We start from the raw sequence: 19,288 nt of genomic DNA, 5'->3' as shown, positions 1-19,288 counted from the left end.
TGTTAAGCTGAATTATCTAGACGCGCCACAAAAATATATAAGAGTTTGAAAGTTACTGTCGTCTTAAAAATTGTAAATTTATGAAAGTCCAATGAAGCTGATACCTCGGCAATGCTTTGGCCGATTAATATAAACGAAGTGTCTATGGATGTGGCTAGTTTATGCGGCTAGTAACAGTGCATTTCCTGCCTACAGCTATTTGGTAAAAGTTTTCTCCTTTCAGCGTTTCATTCGGTTCTCTGACTTAATATGAGGTTGTTTTCCTTCATCTTGTACAGTATGACCGAAATGAAACTGCTTCAGAAATTATATTATGCACTTTAAGACAGTCAAGCCAACTAACATCATCCACAGCTATGACAGATGATATAAGCTGGGTTGCCTGTCTTACGGTCCACGAAATATTTACCAGGCCAATTTCGCTTCCCACAGCATATATAAACAGTTCTTGTAGCTCATCTGTATTGTAACATATTTTAGCACAAGAACAATTATAGATATTCTGGAATTTTCTGTGGGTATACGTATACCTGCATGTCAACAGCAATTGTATTGTTATTTTCCTAGTTAGTAAATAGGTTTTCCAGAAGAGAGAACCAAATTATTCTACTTGATAAACAAAAGTTACAGTAAAACATCGTCAGATAAAAAGTTTCTGATAGGCAGTAATACCTGTACTTCGTAATTTCCTTGCTGCACGTATTCGGAAGGGGCGGGATTCAAATTATTATCTGGTATTTCATTCAGTGTCTAATCATACCCGAAACCAAGTCGATAATATTTTCTTCAGCAATATCATGGTGATCTCTTACATGTGTTCGAGTATTGCTCTGAAGGCGGTGACGCGGTTGTCCGGTGAAGATAATCGTCCGGAGCCTGAGTGTGTAGCTGTCCCTCTTCGAAAGCAGCCCAAGGTGCCGCCTCGGACGCGGTGGCCCGCTTAATTACGGGCCTAATTAGTAGCGGGAGATTAATCGCGGCGCGAAAGGGGGTTCCCCGTGGCGGGCGGCGCTAATGGCTTCCCTCGCCTTGCCTTACCTGGCCCTGTCCTGTCCTGGCCAGTAGCCGGCGAGTGAGCCGCGGCTAACTAGGCGCCCACCTCCAGAACCAACAAGGATGATCTCTCCTTCTGCTTGTGGCAGCGCCGTGCCCCCTATTGTCACCTCATGAAAACGACTTATTGACAAACAGGAAACTCGCATTCGGGAAATAGAATTCTTGTGAAAGTAAGATAGCTATGCACTCTCTTGAAGTACAGAGTGCACAGAGGAGTCACATTGTTTCCATATTTTTAGAATGCCGGAATGCTTTCGGCACGGTTCCTGATAAGCAACTTCTAATCAAATTGCTTACCTAAGGAGTAGCGTCTCAGATGTGAGACTAAATTCATGATTTCCTGGCAGAGAGGTCACATTTCGGAGAGTCGTCGAGTAAACCAGAAGTAGTATCTGTCGTTTCCCAGCCAAGTGTTATGGGCTCTCTGCTACTCCTGACATGTATAAGCTATTTGGGAGTAGATCTGGCCAGCCCTTTTAGATATTTGTAGTTGATGCTGTCACTTACCGTCTTGTAAAGTTATCAGTTGATCAAAACACATTGAAAGATGATTTAAACAACATAGCTGTATGGTGCAAAAATGGCACTTGATTCTAAATAATAAAGCGTCTGAAGTCGTCCACACGAGTACTAAAAGAAATCCGCTGAATTTCGGTTAGACGATAAACCATACAAATCTAAAGGCTGTCAATTAAACTAAGTACTTAAGAATTACAATTACGAATAATTTAAATTGGAAAGATCACATTGATAATGTTGTGGAGAACGCGAACTAAAGACTGCGATTTATTGGCGGAATACTTAGAAAATGCAGCAGGTCTGACAAAGAGACTGCTTTCACTAGGCTTGTCCGTCCTCTTCTGGAGAACTGCTAAGCAGTGTGCTATACGCATCACATGGACTCGACGGATGGTCATCGAAAAAGTTCAAAGAAGGGCAAATTGTTTTGTATTATAGGGAATTAGGGTAGAGTTTGTCACGGATACGATACGCGAGTTATGGTGGCAGTCATTAATACAAAGGGGTTTTTCGGTGTTGCTAAATATTTCATGAAATTTCAATCACCAACTTTCTCCTCCGAACGCGAAAATACGTTGTTGACATCCACCTACATAAAGGGAAATCACCATCATAATAAATTAAGAGAAATCAGGATTCCCACGGAAGTGTTTAAGTATTCGTTTTTCCGGCGAGCTATTCGAAAGAGGAACGGTAGAGAAATAGCTTGAAGGTTGTTCGATGAACCGTGTGCAGGGAACATAGTAGTGAATTGCAAAGTTACCATGAGGATGTTGACGGTAGATGTGGATGAAACATTAAGTATTGGATAACTACCTAAAATGTTTAAGAAAGCGAAATTTTGAGAGTAATCATGGAAGAACTGATGATGATAACTACCGACCTCACTCTCTGCTCCGCATGTCACGTAAATTTTTGGAAACTATAGCTCTCAGTCGCATTCCAGAAGTCACTGATAACATAATTTCATTCGAGCAGCGTGTGATCAGGTTATAATGCTTTCTACATTAGCTGAATCGTGTCGGACAGGCCTTACGTCAGCTTTCAACTGTGTTGGGTCTAGCGGCAGCTTGCGAGACAAAGTGGAGAAAAAAACCTGATGCTCAAGTTTACTAGTAATGCTTAATATCAGTAGGTACCAAGTTCAGTCCACAACCAGATTTTTGACCGTCGGTTTTTGGTTTTTATGTCTGGAAAAGATATCAAATGCCGAATCCTGGACAATGGCTTGGCTCAAGGGTCAGCACATTTACATCTACATAAACCACTCAGAAGACTGATAACTCGAAAGAAAGAAATAAATAAGCAAGTATATCGCCGCTAACCACAAAGTTTCACCTGATGCACTGCGACTCAATTCTATACTAGTGCCACTAGTGCTCATGAAAACATTATCACATTTCAGTAAAGACGGATGGGGTACCTGAGGGCGTTATGGCCCATGTCTTCTTGTGAGTTTTGTAAGCTTACGCTTCGGTTGATGCGAGACAAATGCACTACAGAAAGTTCCCAAGAGTCGATTAGGTTGGTCTGAGAAGTCGGGACAATGTGGCCTTGACTAGAAACCGCCCTTTGCTAGATGAAAACGAAGCAGGATTCTCGGCTGTTATTTATGTTCCAAGTTTGTAGCATCTGTTATATTAGCTGTTACGCATATTTTTTTCCTTTTGATATTTTATCACTCTGTTACATAGAAACTAGCAATGGAGACACTTTTTTGTAAAATATTAACGGTGTTGTGACGCTTTCTTTATAAGAAACACACGGAGTTTTAATACACCCATGCATTACCAGGTGGGTCCTAATACCAGCACTGTTACATCAACATCACAAACAGGTTAATAATAATTCAAAATTAATACAACTGTATGGTTTCTTCCTTGCAGATTTACAGTAATGATAAAGGAATATAAGCCTGATGGCAACCAGTCCAAGAGGAGGGATTTAGGGAGACATAAATCACTATCCAGGACTATAAAAGAGGTGAAAGGGAAACAAGATATCTATTCTGCAGGCAAGTAATCAGGCGCATTCTTCGTCGATATCTCTTTCAAGATTGAACAATGAAATGCTCATTGATTTGTAAATCTACCCTTACTGTCAAATAAGAGAAAGATCTGTGTGTCTGTATTTACAGAATGGAAAATGTTGGTTATCGAATAGCATTCAAATGTCTGCAATTTAATATTTACCGTTATTGCACTGATAACAGTATCAGCAGCAACATTGAGCGAAGGAAGTCTGGAAGGTGGTGACTGAAAGGTTTTTTAAACAGAAACCCAGAAGTTGCAGAAAGAAAAGCACAAAGATTGAATACTGCTAGGTCACAGATATTAAACATATTAATTGTAAACGGACAAAAATTCAGAGACTTTTTTGATGGATACAGAGTTTTTAAATTGTAGTGAAAAAGTCTTTACTGTCGATGGAAAAGGGTGGTGCTCGCATCTCCATAAGGAACAGTTAGTTTTGGTACGAAAAGGGACTAAGCGCGTCCACACATTGACCAAAGAGCATGGGGAAAGTGCTACCATCGTGGTTTGTGGTAGCGCTACTGCCACAATCATTTCCCCAAAGATCTTATTCAAGGACAAAGAAAAAACGCGAATGGAGAAAAATTTTGCCTCCAGGAAGTCTGATTAAGCAGACTTAGGAAGCAAGTGTGAACACGTTTGTAGAGTTTATACATCACCCTGCCTGGTTCAAGCCACAAATGAAATGTTCTTCGATCTTCGACAGAGGCATATATCACTTGGACTCCAAAATCTGCGATACTACTGAAGCAAACGATTTCGTCTTGTACTGCTTGCCTTCAAATACTGCAAATGAGTTACAATCTTTTGATAAGAGTGTCTTTCACAGTTCTCAGTTTTTTTGGACGATCTGGAAGAGTGAAGTAGGACAGTACAAAGAACGGCTTCAGAGCGGTGAAAGTGTATCCTTGTAACTCTTCAGCCATCCAAGAATAGGCATATTCGCCTAGTGTCCCAAAGCATTCTTTTTGTTGGATGAAAAAATTCTTATCAAATGCACGCTGCTATGTTTCCTTATCAAATTAACACTCCACATTTAAGAAAACTCTTGAGGGAATTGTAAATTAATTAATAGTTGCATTGTGGTATACATTTCTTCATGATTATTTTAACCTAGAATTTTGAAGCAGTCACAAGCCGGACGCATCGTTTCTTTATTTTGACTTGTTTCACTCGATAAACGCGAGCATCCTTAGGAATTGGGTAGTCGGGGACATAAGTTACAAAAACTGGTCTGTGTACTGCCGCCGTCATACTTCATGTGTGATGACGGCGATATACACAGCCCCATATTCGTTAGATGTGGCCCTCGGCTACGTAGTTTCTGAATGTGCTCCCGTATGTCGAGTGAAATATACCCTAATAAAGAAAAGTTACGTGCAAATTGTGCCTGCTCTACAATTTTAATCTCTAAAGGTCACTGCTCTCCTGCACGTAGTTCCGGCTCTCGCTAGATAATTACAGCTACAAATCAGGCATGAGGGGTCCACAAAAATCTATTCTTTTGAATATTTGATGATCTCAGTTGTCTTTGACACGTCGTACGCTATAATTAACAATGGGACAATGTGATGATCGGTCTACATTATTAGCGCCAGATTCTAGAAGACCAAAATCAACATTTACAACACCGTTATGTGGTTCATCAAAATAATAATGAATTGATGCCATTGAATGAAGAAAATAAAACAATCGGCCGAGAAGAAAGACGAGAGAAGAAATTTTCAGTGACACTATGATTATACACAAAATAACCATCATGTAAATCACCAGAAGAAGTATGCATGGACATTCCCCACCTAGACACTGTAGAGCATCAAGCCTCAAACGCCGAAAGTTAACTCAGCGTTAGTTTCTGGTGTGCCCCTTTCGAAAACTCAGAGCAGTGTTTACGGATACTTCAAAGAATAAAATACCCATTTGCATATGGCAATAGGGAGGATATGTTGTCTCAATAAATCTAAATTAACTAAGACTACTTGTATCAGAAATTAAAATCAATGTTTGTAGCTTCAAAGAAGAAGATCTTATAGAATCTAGAAGGAAACTTATTACAAGATCTTCAAAGTTATTCGAAGCTCTAACGGGTATTATTGATATACCTTTCAACAGCATGTAACTTGTGACACGAAGTAGTTGCCGAAAACTTAATATTTCCGTACACGCTGTCATCAGAAGATAAATAGTTCATAACAATAATCTTTTTTAATGCAACTAATATGTTTTTGGTTACAGTGAATAGGTCACCATTAGTCGCCCCCCTGACAGGCAATATATGAACAAAATCATGAAACGAAGGTATCACACCTAATTCCATAAAGCTTGAGAAGTATTTTCAAGAGTGGAGCTGTCATACATTGCCTTTGGAGATCATGGGTGATCTAATGTGTAGTACAAAACTATGTTTGTGAGTCAGGTCTTATACTTTCTCTCTGACGTAAACCAGGTGTTTGGCTTGTTGGGAGGGACATTGACATAGGCATAAATGATTCTAATGGTACTTGGAAGAGACAGAATACTTCCACTGCTAAATTTAAACTTGTAAGCATGGTTTAAAGTGAAAAGCTGACACAATGCGAACACTAGAATCTGGCACCCAGGTTCACAACTTTGTGGACCATTCAGGTGGCCCCTTAGAGGTTTCACAAACGCTCCTTACTTTTATTATTTGCTCAATGAAGTCCTTCTCCATTTCTTTATAATTCAGTCATGGGAACGTTGTTCATTCGGAAGTTAAATTTCCGGCAACTGCTTTATATAAGTGGCTATATCTCGTTGCTGCATCTTAACTTGTACTTACATGTTTCAGTGTTAAGCGATATTCTTTCACCTGCTTTAGGGTACATCAATCTTTTGTGGTACAATGTACTTTTCTGTAATATTAATAAAATCATTTGTGTTGGAAACAGTAAATGCTCAATTTGAAGCAATATAAATGGTGATAAAACAGCCTAACTTTGTCAAAAAGTAGTCAACCACCATCTGACAATCATTTACTGTGCTGCACTTAATTTGCTAACTAGAATAGCATCCACAAAATTATAAGACATTTATTAGGTTTGCTTGAAAAAAAAAGTGCAGTAGCTATATTTCCGGCGTTAGACTTGTAATGGAAGAAGGAACTGAAAATTACTTACAGTATTTCCCACCAGAATGGATGTATCGAATACATACTGAATGCAGTTGGCCCCAAAATTGGTCCAGACACATTTACATCTTTACGTCAGTAGCAAATACCTTAGATTATAACTGTTCCACAGCGTAGACCTACAATTTCCGATCATAAGTACATAATATACATAAGTAGATAAAAACTTTGAAACAATGTACCTATATCATCTCTACATAGTTCGTACTTTTGTATGGAAATGTTATATGATATTCATAGCAAAATATTAATCGTTCTTACAATTGATCTTTATAACATCTGAAGCTACTTTCATATTAATTCTCCTTGAAGTGCTAATTTCTGGACAAGCCTCCATACAGAAAAACTGTTATCAGACAGAATCAACAATTTCTGAGTGAATAATGGACATTCGAGTTCATAAGCACTTAATACGGAAAAAGGTATCAGTGACCAAAATTTTTGAAATTATCCGAGACTGTTAGCAGAATATAATGCTATGTTAGAATTAATTATACGACTGTTTTATCTTTACGAATGGATTTGTGATTTACCTACAGTTTTTGAGTGTATGGATCACTATATCCAGCAATCATTAATATATTATCAGATATGAAATATAGTGTGTAATTCTATTCCTTATTTTATAGAATATGAAGCAACATGTTTCCATGTCATTCACACAGAAACAGAGTCTGTGAAATCAAAGTAATCAAAGTGCCATACCATTAGGTTCTATGCTGCACTTATTGTTCTTTTTAATTCACATTACATTATTATATAATTATAATGCCACAGGGTAGCGATTTCCCCTTCCTTTTGTGGATGACACTGGCGAACAAGTTAAATATCATAACAGTACTCTTACGAAAGACTAGATTGTGTTACATTTAAACATCTTACTGGGCGGTCAACTGTCACTACATATTGAAAAAAAAGGAAAAACGCGTATAGCTCAGTAGTTCTCATAGAATACCAAAGGTTTAGCTGTAATATATTTACTCAAAGAAATATAAGAAATTTATTTTGTTAAGGTCTTGTGATGCATGTGAATCAAGAGAAACAGAATCAAGAATCTGTAAAGTTCCTCATTACATAGTTAAACTTATTTTCACCAACATGACAATCTGCAGAAAAATTTCCATGGCTAATATAGTATTAAGGTATGAATTACTGAATGTTTAATTTGGATATAATCTCAACTGGAGATTTAATACGGATTCTTTCAAATATAACGTACTTATGTGCGTTATAATTGATATCAAGAAAAATACTTATTTAGTGAAGAAAACTCTGGAATAGGACTGTGAAACCTAGACCACTTGACATTATTTCACGGTCTCTCAGCTAAACATTAAAGGCAAGACAGGCTATTGCCTCTGTATGACAATATTTTATTGAATGAGCATAGGACAGGAATCTTGTAGATTTTATGTGATGGGTAGAAAAAAATATACAATAAAAACAGACCAGGACAAATGATTGTTTTAAAAGGCTAATTTGAATATCCCCTCGAAAATTTATTTCATCTGTAGATTGATACATGTAATCGATTATAGCACTGGGGAGCACACTTATAAGGTAAAACATTTGCTTTGCAAACAGCCAAGATGGATATTTAACTTACTGTAATAGCCCATGACTTTACAATAGCTTTGGAAATAGTACGAAATTCCTATGAGTTGTGGAACTTGTTCGTTTATGCATGTAAAGCATCTTAGGTACATACATTAATTGATATAAATATTTTCAGCTTTATTGTTCACTTGTAATATATATGTTACATAACACATAGACAACAACCTGTATTAATCATAAAGGGAGAGATTGTACCAACTGGAGATCACTCATTGCTGGTTGCATCTTTTTTGTCAGAGGAACGATGTTGGAATCTGAAAGGAAAACAGAATAAAAATTTAATAATTTGATGATCGAAAACTATTCATATACAGTAGTTTAAGGAGAAACAATGATTATTGTCAGTGTAGTAATTAATTATAAACATCCTAGTACATTCTCATCACTGATATATAAATAACCATCTCTTTCTAAAGCTACATCTCATTAGATGCGTGAATGTGCAGTGAAATTAGCCATCAAGTGCAATCTTGAGTGTAGTTTAAAACGTTTCATCGCTTGGTTAATTCTGTAGAAATGACAGTTTTCTATATTTTCTTCGTACATGATAATGATGCAGTGCCTGTTTTATATTTTTGATTATAATGTAAATAGTAGGATACATGCAGTGAACAGCAAGGCAACTGGCGAACTTTCTGTAAACATCTGGAAGAGTTTTGGTACTTCGTAGTTGTGATTTTTTGTTGTCAGTACTGTTTACACGCGGTCACAACAGAGTAACGCATATAGTTGTGTCACCACATCGACGTCTTCATACCTCTTTTTTTACATGTCGAGGAAACAAGCAAGGTCGAATGAGGAACATTTCATAAATAATGCAGACTGAGTTTCTTTACTTACAGATATCTTTTTTATTTCAATACCTGTAGTCCTTAACTATAGTCTGCCTGCTTCTCTATGACTGAAAACCATCGTCTCGGAAGCTCTTTATTTCATTCAGGACACCACTCATTTTCATCTGTCGAATGGCTCGTGTAACAGTGGTAGAAAGCTATCGCAGAGAAGCATAATGAAGTCTATGCATAAGTTCTTTCAACTTACGGAACAAGTCGAATTCTGGTGGACTCACATCCGGGCTGTGTGGAATATGCGGCAACACATCCTATTCGTATTCCCGTAGATTTGGGCTACAACAGTGTCGATATGTGGTCGAGAGTTGTCGTGGAGAACGAACGGCACACCTTGAGCAACAGAGGTTGGGATTTTTTCATTTTTCTGGGAAGGTTTGTTTTGGTTTTACGATAATACACTGCTGCGGTACTTGTTCCATATGGGACACTATCTGTCATGATGATTTCTTGATGATCATAAGGAAAAGTCAACAATTGCTTGAGCTTCCATTGAGGGGGTCGAAATATTTTTGGACGTGGAGAATCTGAAGCTTTCCACTGGACCGTGATTTCAACTCCGATTCAAAATCTCTACTCAACGTTTCATCAATAGCGGCAATTCGACACAAGAATCCTTGACTTTCACAGTCGAATCGTTGTTTGAGCGACATTGCAATATTCAGGCGTTTCTGCGTCTCTTCAGCAGTCAAACAGTGTCGGACCCATGTTGTACAAATATTTCTTTTCTTAAAATCATTTTTGACAGTATGGAGTACGAATGTTGGGGGAATTTCCTTGTCTTCAGAGAGTTCCTCACACGTCGCACTGCAATCTTCTTCAAGAGCATGTGTCACAAGCTTCAAACTCTCTTCGTCTATTGACGTTTTTGGCCTTTAGGGTCTTAGATTATCATCTACGCTCATGACCACAACGAAAACGTGAAACTGTACACGGTCTACTGTAAAATGACCATAAACTTCTCTTCAAGCACTGTGGATTTCTATCAGGTTTTTGCCGCGTGAAGTTTAGATCTGGATGAATTACCTCGGGTATTCAACAGTCACGGGCCCCGAGACCACCACAAGGCCTACTTCTACGCCTCGTCAGTTCTCTGTTAGACACGTACTTCTTCATTAAGCTCCTAATTATATCTGATGTAATTTTTATTGCTGTTGTATTAAACAGTCCACAGTAATACCAACCTGTGCATCGTTTATGGAATATCCTCCGTCCAATAACAGTGTAAGTATATATTTCTTAAGCTAAAAGGTAATTTGTAATTTTCTTTGGTGGTGCGATATTTATTAAATATGGTTACCTAGGTATTCAGACAATGTTTATTTGTAGAGACTACTAGAAGCATACCAGGATACAATGAATGTTCATTTGATGTGATATAAGCTGTTTTGCATGCTTTGTCGTAGTCTAGCGTTTCTAAAGCCTAAGCCACATCACAACAATAAGCGTGTGGAGGCGACGGCTAAAACATGGAAAAACAGTAGTCAATAAGCAAAGATTAAATCGTCCTTGAAAAATAAGAAGCAGTAAGACCGAATGATTCATAAGCAGTCGGCTGCTGTCCGTAGAAAATCGGCTCGACAAATACGGGACCACCTGGAACAGCCTCATGGAGTGAACCTACTCATCTGTAGTGTAAAACATCGCCAAGTAATAGGTAATTTAAGTGGTAGACGACTACCACGTAAACCACTCATTAATTCAAAATATAGGAAGAACAGGATGTACGATACTATAAGAGTGTTTTCGCCTTTGGCCAAAACTGGAGCCCTTCTGGGATTTTCTAAAAATAATTTGGAATTTAGGAAGCCTGGAATATATAACATTCCCTGTCCTTGTGGAAAGGTTTATATTCGACAACTGTTGGCACGGTTCATGACCAATGGGTGAAACATCAACGTCACACAGTCTTGCTTCAGCTTGAAAAATCTGCCGTTCTTTGATGAGGCGAAAATTATTGCTCTGGCTTCCCGTTACTGGGATTCTGTTCTTATGGAATACATCGAATAAGATTATCCAATGACTTTATCAATGGAGTTAACGGTTTCCCTTAAAGCAAGACGTGGGATCCTGTTTTATCAAAAGTAAAACAACAGTAGTGTGCTTTCCAACCACCGGCATTTAATTTGCGATTCATCGCTTTTTTAATTTTCTACCGCCGGCGGCATTGCCGGTCTGCCATTCGCACGAGGCCGCCCTTTTGCTTCTCGTGCATGCGTTGTGGCCTGTTCCCTGGGTATAAACGAGGTGCCGTATCTGATGTTACATCAGTAGTGTGATTGTGCACCTGCAACCTCATCTGAGGACAGAGACCAGTTGGACCTTCGAAATATCATGTCGTCAGGGCAATGAAATCCTGCTGCATATTCGTTAAGATCATCAATAGCTATCACGCCTGAAAAATCTACGTAATCACAACAGGCCACAACATAGTGTAAAAAAGAAACATCAAGCATGGAATGCTACAGGTTGGCCGCTACTTTTAAGTATTTTCTTCTGATGGTGGATAGTACACTAATGGCCATTGAAATTGCTACACCAAGAAGAAATGCATATGATAAACGGGTATTCATTGGACAAATATACTATACTAGAACTTACATGTGATTATATTTTCACGCAATATGGGTACATAGATCATGAGAAATCTGTACCGAGAACAAACATCACTGGCCGTAATAACGGCCTTGATACGCCTGGGCATTGAGTCAAACAGAGCCTGGTTGGCGTCTACAGGTACAGCTGCCCATGCAGCTTCTACAAGATACCACAGTTCATCAAGAGTAGTGACTGGCGTATTGTGACTAGCCAGTTGCTCGACCACCATTGATCAGACGTTTTCAGTTGGTGAGAGATCTGCAGAATGTGCTGACCAGGGCAGCAGTCGAACATTTTCTCTATCCAGAAAGGCCAGTACAGGACCTGCAACAAGCGGTCGTACATTATCCTCCTGAAATGTAGGGTTTCGCAGGGATCGAATGAAGGGTGGAGCCACGGGTTGTAACACATCTGAAATGTAACGTCCACTGTTCAAAGTGCCGTCAGCGCGAACAAGAGGTGACCGAGACGTGTAACCACTGGCACCCCATGCCATCACGCCGGGTGATACACCAATATGGCAATGACGAATACACGCTTCCAATGTGCGTTCACCGCGATGTCGCCAAACACGGATGGGACCATCATCATGCAGGAAACAGAACCTGGATTCATCCGAAAAAATTATGTTTTGCCATTCAAGCACCCAGGTTCGTCGTTGAGTACACTTTCGCAGGCGCTCCTGTCCGTGATGCAGCGTCAAGGGTAACCGCAGCCATGGTCTCCGAGCTGATAGTCCATGCTGCTGCAAACGTCGTCGAACTGTTAGTGCAGATGGTTGTTGTCTTGCAAACTTCCCCATCTGTTGACTGAGGGATCGAGACGTGGCTGCACGATCCGTTACAGCCATGCGGATAAGATGTGTGTCATCTCAACTGCTGGTGATACGAGGCCGATGGGATCCAGCACGATGTTCCATATTAACCTCCTGAACCCACCGATCCCATATTCTGCTAACAGTCATTGGATCTTGATCAACTCGAGGAGCAATGTCGCGATACGATAAACCGCAATCGCGTTACGCTGCAATCCGACCTTTATCAAAGTCGGAAACGTGATGGTACGCATTTCTCCTCCTTATGCGAGGCATCACAACAACGTTTTGCCAGGCAATGCCGGTCAACTGCTGTTTGTGTATGAGAAATCGGTTGGAAACTTTCCTCATGTCAGCACGTTGTAGGTGTCACCACCGGCACCAACTTTATGTGACTGCTGCTAATCATTTGCATATCACAGCATCTTCTTGCTGTCGGTTAAATTTCGCGTCGGTATCACGTCAACTTCGTGGGGTAGCAATTTTAATGGCCAGTAGTGTATATACATCGACCAAAAAACCAAAGGGAGAAAAGAAGTACCACGTACCGACTATTAAGCAGTGCTGGCAGCGTCTGGAGATGGGGATTTTTCTGTTGTCATGAGGTTTGTCCTACAGTCCAGACAGAAGAGAAAATGGATCATTTCATGCGCCCCCCTTTTTTTATCATCAGTCTTCTACTGGTTTCTATGTGGCCCGCCGCCACCAATTCCTCGTATGTACAATCCTCTTCATCTCAGAGTAGCACTTGCAAACTATGTTGTCAATCATTTGCTAGATGTGTTCAAATCCCACTCTTCCTTTATAGCGTTTACGTCTACGGCTCCATCTGGTACCAGGGAAGTGATATCCCACCATCCTGTCCCTTCTCCTTGCCAATGTTTTCCATATTGGAGGGCTGTTCGGAAAGCAAGGTCCGATCGGTCGAGAAATGAAAACCACCGAGAAAATCAAATATTTCTCATTCGCAACGGTTAACCACACCTTACAGTTACGTCTCTAAATTGTCACCGCTCCGACTTAGATATTTGTTGTGGTGTTGTGCCAATTTTCCAGTACCCTCGTCACACAAAGCACCCGCCAGTGCTTTCCGCCAATTCTCTACGCTGGTCTGTCTTTCGTTGTTTGTGCCAAAATGTTGTCTTCGTAGCCAGCGGTTCATGTGAGCACAGATGAACAACGGAGGGAGCCATTTAAGGGCTGTATTGTGGGTGATCAAACGCTTCCCATTGGAAACGCTGCAGGAGTGTTTTCAGTGCCCCTGCAGAATGCATGACTTGTTATGTGGGCTGTATAGCTTCAGGCGAAATCTCTCACCAGATCCACATACTTGACGGGAGACACTGTTGTTTTAGGCATTTCTACGTGATCATTTTGCGCTCTGAACTGAAAAGAGCGACTTCAAACGATTGTTAGGCATACTAAAGACACTGCCCAACACATCTGTGGAAAGTTCCATCGGATTTTCAGAGTGGTTTTCATTCCGTGCCTAATCGTATCTTACATTCCGAGTATGCCTCTTATTCCTTACCTCGTCGATTCTGCGGAGAACGTCTTCATTCCTTACCTTAACAGTCCACATAATTTTCAACACTGTTCTGTAGCACCATGACTCAAATTCATCAATTCTCTTATATTCTGGTTTTCCCACATTCCATTCTCCCTGCCATTCAATATTATGCACCAAAGGATTCTCACAAATTTCTTCCCCAAATTAAGATCCATGTTTGATACTAGTAGACTTCTGTTGGCCATAAGTGTCCTTTTGCCAGTGCTGGGCTGCTCCATCTCTCATGGGGTACTTTGCAGATTTCCTTAATTTCTACTTTGTGATTACCAATTTGGATTTCATGTTCGTCGCCCTACTCATTCCTCCTACTTCCCATTAGTTTCCTCTTTCCTCGGTTTATTCTCAGTCCACAAACTGTACTGATTAGACTGTTCATTCCATTCAGCAAATCCCGTCATCCTTCTTCACTTTCACTGAGCATAGAAATGTCATCAGCGATTCTTGTCATTGATATTCTTTAACCGTGAATTTTAATTCAACTTTGAACCTTTCATTTCTGTCATTGCTTCTTCGATGTATAGACTGAACAGTAGAGGCGAAAGCCTACTTATTGTCTTTGACCCCTGTTAATCGGAGCACATCGTTGTTGATCACCCACTCCTATTATTCCTTCATGGTTGTTCAACTTACGGTATGTTACCCTTCTTTCACTATAGGTCACCCATATTTTTCTCAGAATTTCAAACATCTTGCCCCGTTTGAGATTGTCGAAACATTTTTGAAGGACAAGAAATACTCACGTGAAGAGTTCATTTTGCTTTAGTCTTTCTTCCATTACCAATTGTAACACCAGCTATGCGTCTCTGGTGCCTTTACCTTCCCTAAAACCGAACTGATCGTCATCTAGCACATCCTCAATTTTCTTTTCAACTCTTTTGTATATCATTCTTTTCAGCAAATTCGATGCATCAGCTATTAAGCTGATCGTGCGACAATTCTCGCACTCGTCGACTCTTGCAGTCTTCAGAATTGTGTGGATGATCTTTTCCGAAAGTCGGATGATATATTTCTAGACCCATATACTCTACACACCGAAGTGAACTGACGTTTTCTTGCCACTGAGTCATTTTGGGAATGAATATGGTTCCACATGAGAGAAAGACTATCAGGACAATGATACGAAACACATTTCTGGTCATTACAATCTTTTCTTCTAAGATAATAAAAATCAAACTTCTGATGTGACCAAGCTACAGCCCTGAGGTATATCCAGCTGAACGCCTCTGGGCTGCATTGGATCGACGTGTGCATCGTAGAACTTATTCAAACAAGGATCAATTTTCTGCTACTTTATTGGACGAACGGCCAAAGCTCCAACTTGACCTAGTACGAAAGCTTTTGTATTCAACGAAAATGTGCAGCTGTGATCGAAGCCATTTTCTATGCAACGACATATTGATATATTCTTCACATTTCAAAATTTATTTGTTTTATATGTACACTCTTTCACATAAAACTCGACCGGTGGCCGGCTGCTGCAGAGGCTAAGTCCGCGCCGATCGCGACGTAGGACAAATAAACTGGCCAACTCGATAATTCTCGAAGTCCGGCAATCTGCACAATCTGGCAACACTGTACACTGCGGCACTTCCTGGAGGCCGTCTTGTCCCATATAAGTGAAACCATACCCTGTTTGCGCCCGTGGTATAGCGGTACCGTGAGTTGTTTCCGCCTCCGATGTCTGTGGATCGAAACTAGCTGGCGCAAAAAATTTTTATAGCCTCTTCCGACATAATGCCGAAGACATGAATGTAATGGTAATGTAGATTCAATCTATTTCACTTTCTGTCACACCGATAACAAACTTTTATCCAGTAACGATTTTGCGGCAGATTTCCTCCAGAGAGTCCTCCTCTGGACGTCGCATGCGGCAAAGCCCCGGGATCCATTTGCTGGCTACTGCAGCGGCCGTGGCGACAGCAGCGGCGCTGCACTCCCCCGTTCTTTATCGAAAGCGCCTGCTACCGCTCATCGCTTTTGATAATTTAAAACGCTTTTTTATTATTAAATGTTGCTCCATAGAAGATTTCTACGATTTCCATTCACGGTCGAAAGCAACATAGACCGACGCCCTGATTAGTAAATTCGTACTGTATTACGTTCAAAAATGTTCAAATGTGTGTGAAATCTTACGGGACTTAGCTGCTAAGGTCATCAGTCCCTAAGATTACACACTACGTAATCTAAATTACCCTAAGGACAAACACACGTACCCATGCCCGAGGGAGGACTCGAACCTCCACCGGGACCAGACGCACAGTCCATGATTGTATTACATTAATCGGCAAGAGCTGCGTATGGTCCGAAATTAATTTGACAGACTTAGACGAAATTAAACCACCTCACTACATCGATGAATTTATAAATGCTTCATACCTCTTTCTATTCCTTTCAAAGTCTATTATTTGTGCAACTTTGGCGAATATTCGGATGTTTTCGCCAAGCCAGAGTGAGCGACTGTGGTGTAAAGTGTATTACAGTTTTTGTTTCATTCCTTATGGTAAGTCTATGAGATAAACTGTGTGAATACCTTGCAATGCATGCTCTGCAGCAGTGCAGGAACACTGCACATTTGGAGTTCCGTGTATAGATTCATGAAGTATTTAACGTTGATCTGAAGTGATAGTTAAGGTCATAAGATTTAAACCAGAAAAAGTTATCGATTTTGAGGTTTCATAGAATGGAAAGGAATTGCTAACGCCGGTGTCAGCAAACGTCTACAGTTAAATGCTATTGCAAAATTTAGAAGAGAGGAACTATTTATCTACATGTTCACTTCATAAACAACCTCCTGACATGTTAGATCTACACTCCTGGAAATGGAAAAAAGAACACATTGACACCGGTGTGTCAGACCCACCATACTTGCTCCGGACACTGCGAGAGGGCTGTACAAGCAATGATCACACGCACGGCACAGCGGACACACCAGGAACCGTGGTGTTGGCCGTCGAATGGCGATAGCTGCGCAGCATTTGTGCACCGCCGCCGTCAGTGTCAGCCAGTTTGCCGTGGCATACGGAGCTCCATCGCAGTCTTTAACACTGGTAGCATGCCGCTACAGCGTGGACGTGAACCGTATGTGCAGTTGACGGACTTTGAGCGAGGGCGTATAGTGGGCATGCGGGAGGCCGGGTGGACGTACCGCCGAATTGCTCAACACGTGGGGCGTGAGGTCTCCACAGTACATCGATGTTGTCGCCAGTGGTCGGCGGAAGGTGCACGTGCCCGTCGACCTGGGAGCGGACCGTAGCGACGCACGGATGCACGCCAAGACCGTAGGATCCTACGCATTGCCGTAGGGGACTGCACCGCCACTTCCCAGCAAATTAGGGACACTGTTGCTCCTGGGGTATCGGCGACGACCATTCGCAACCGTCTCCATGAAGCTGGGCTACGGTCCCGCACACCGTTAGACCGTCTTCCGCTCACGCCCCATCATCGTGCAGCCCGCCTCCAGTGGTGTCGCGACAGGCGTGAATGGAGGGACGAATGGAGACGTGTCGTCTTCAGCGATAAGAGTCGCTTCTGCCTTGGTGCCAATGATGATCGTATGCGTGTTTGGCGCCGTGCAGGTGAGCGCCACAATCAGGACTGCATACGACCGAGGCACACAGGGCCAACACCCGGCATCATGGTGTGGGGAGCGATCTCCTACACTGGCCGTACACCACTGGGGATCGTCGAGGGGACACTGAATAGTGCACGGTACATCCAAACCGTCATCGAACCCATCGTTCTACCATTCCTAGACCGGCAAGGGAACTTGCTGTTCCAACAGGACAATGCACGTCCGCATGTATCCCGTGCCACCCAACGTGCTCTAGAAGGTGTACGTCAACTACCCTGGCCAGCAAGATCTCCGGATCTGTCCCCCATTGAGCATGTTTGGGACTGGATGAAGCGTCGTCTCACGCGGTCTGCACGTCCAGCACGAACGCTGGTCCAACTGAGGCGCCAGGTGGAAATGGCATGGCAAGCCGTTCCACAGGACTACATCCAGCATCTCTACGATCGTCTCCATGGGAGAATAGCAGCCTGCATTGCTGCGAAAGGTGGATATACACTGTACTAGTGCCGACATTGTGCATGCACTGTTGCCTGTGTCTATGTGCCTGTGGTTCTGTCAGTGTGATCATGTGATGTATCTGACCCCAGGAATGTGTCAATAAAGTTTCCCCTTCCTGGGACAATGAATTCACGGTGATCTTATTTCAATTTCCAGGAGTGTATATGACAAACAAAGCTCAAATTCGAATCGTTGACAGTAGGTTTGAATCTTTTCGGAGACTATTTTTCAGTGAAGCACCTTGGCATTTGCAAAACAGACAGTCATTAAATTAACATAATTTACTAAGTCGAAATTGCAAGAAGATTTATGTGTAAAGGCATTCTTCAGATTTAGCAGTTTGCAACTCCATTAGTTAAGATGGAAAATTAAACGTTATGTTCAGCGGCCTTCACCGAGATTGGAACTGCCATTTCATTTAGCCCCAGCATCGCAACGCATAAGCGAATCGCTGAGCTAACGACACACTGGCGGCAAGAGGCGGACTATAGTCATTGCGATACTTTAAACACACAAACTGGTGTTACTAATGTGAAGAATGCCGTTCTTGGAGTCCAGAAATTAAATATACTCTCTAAGTGTCTCATCTTACAGTGGATTATATCGTATAAGTCTTCGATGTGAAAAACGAATTCCAAGTGTATTTAGCGACGTAATGCCGGGCTACACCCCGAACTAATGCACTCCCACAGTGTTGACAAATACTTGCTATGACGCTGCCAATTCTCAGCTCTCTTATGAGATGGCTCTTTAGCGAAATGCTTGTCGTGATTGTCCGATACGGTTCTTCAGAGAAGAGACGCGCCACACGTTTGGTTTTTATGCGGCGTTCTTCCCTGATAGTTTCTGACGTCGCCTTGTGGGCTATGTGTACATTTGAGGCGTTCAATTATCATTAATCCAGAATGAATTAAGTTTCAGCATCCGGCGTGGAAGAAGGCTGTTGACGCCGACATTATATCATTACAACGCAGGGAAAGCAAAACGGATGATTCAGTCTTTCTCATTCAGCATAA

Source organism: Schistocerca piceifrons, chromosome 7, assembly GCF_021461385.2.
Source record: "Schistocerca piceifrons isolate TAMUIC-IGC-003096 chromosome 7, iqSchPice1.1, whole genome shotgun sequence".
Taxonomy (NCBI): Eukaryota; Metazoa; Arthropoda; class Insecta; order Orthoptera; family Acrididae; genus Schistocerca; species Schistocerca piceifrons.
Note: the sequence above shows the minus strand (reverse complement) of the source record.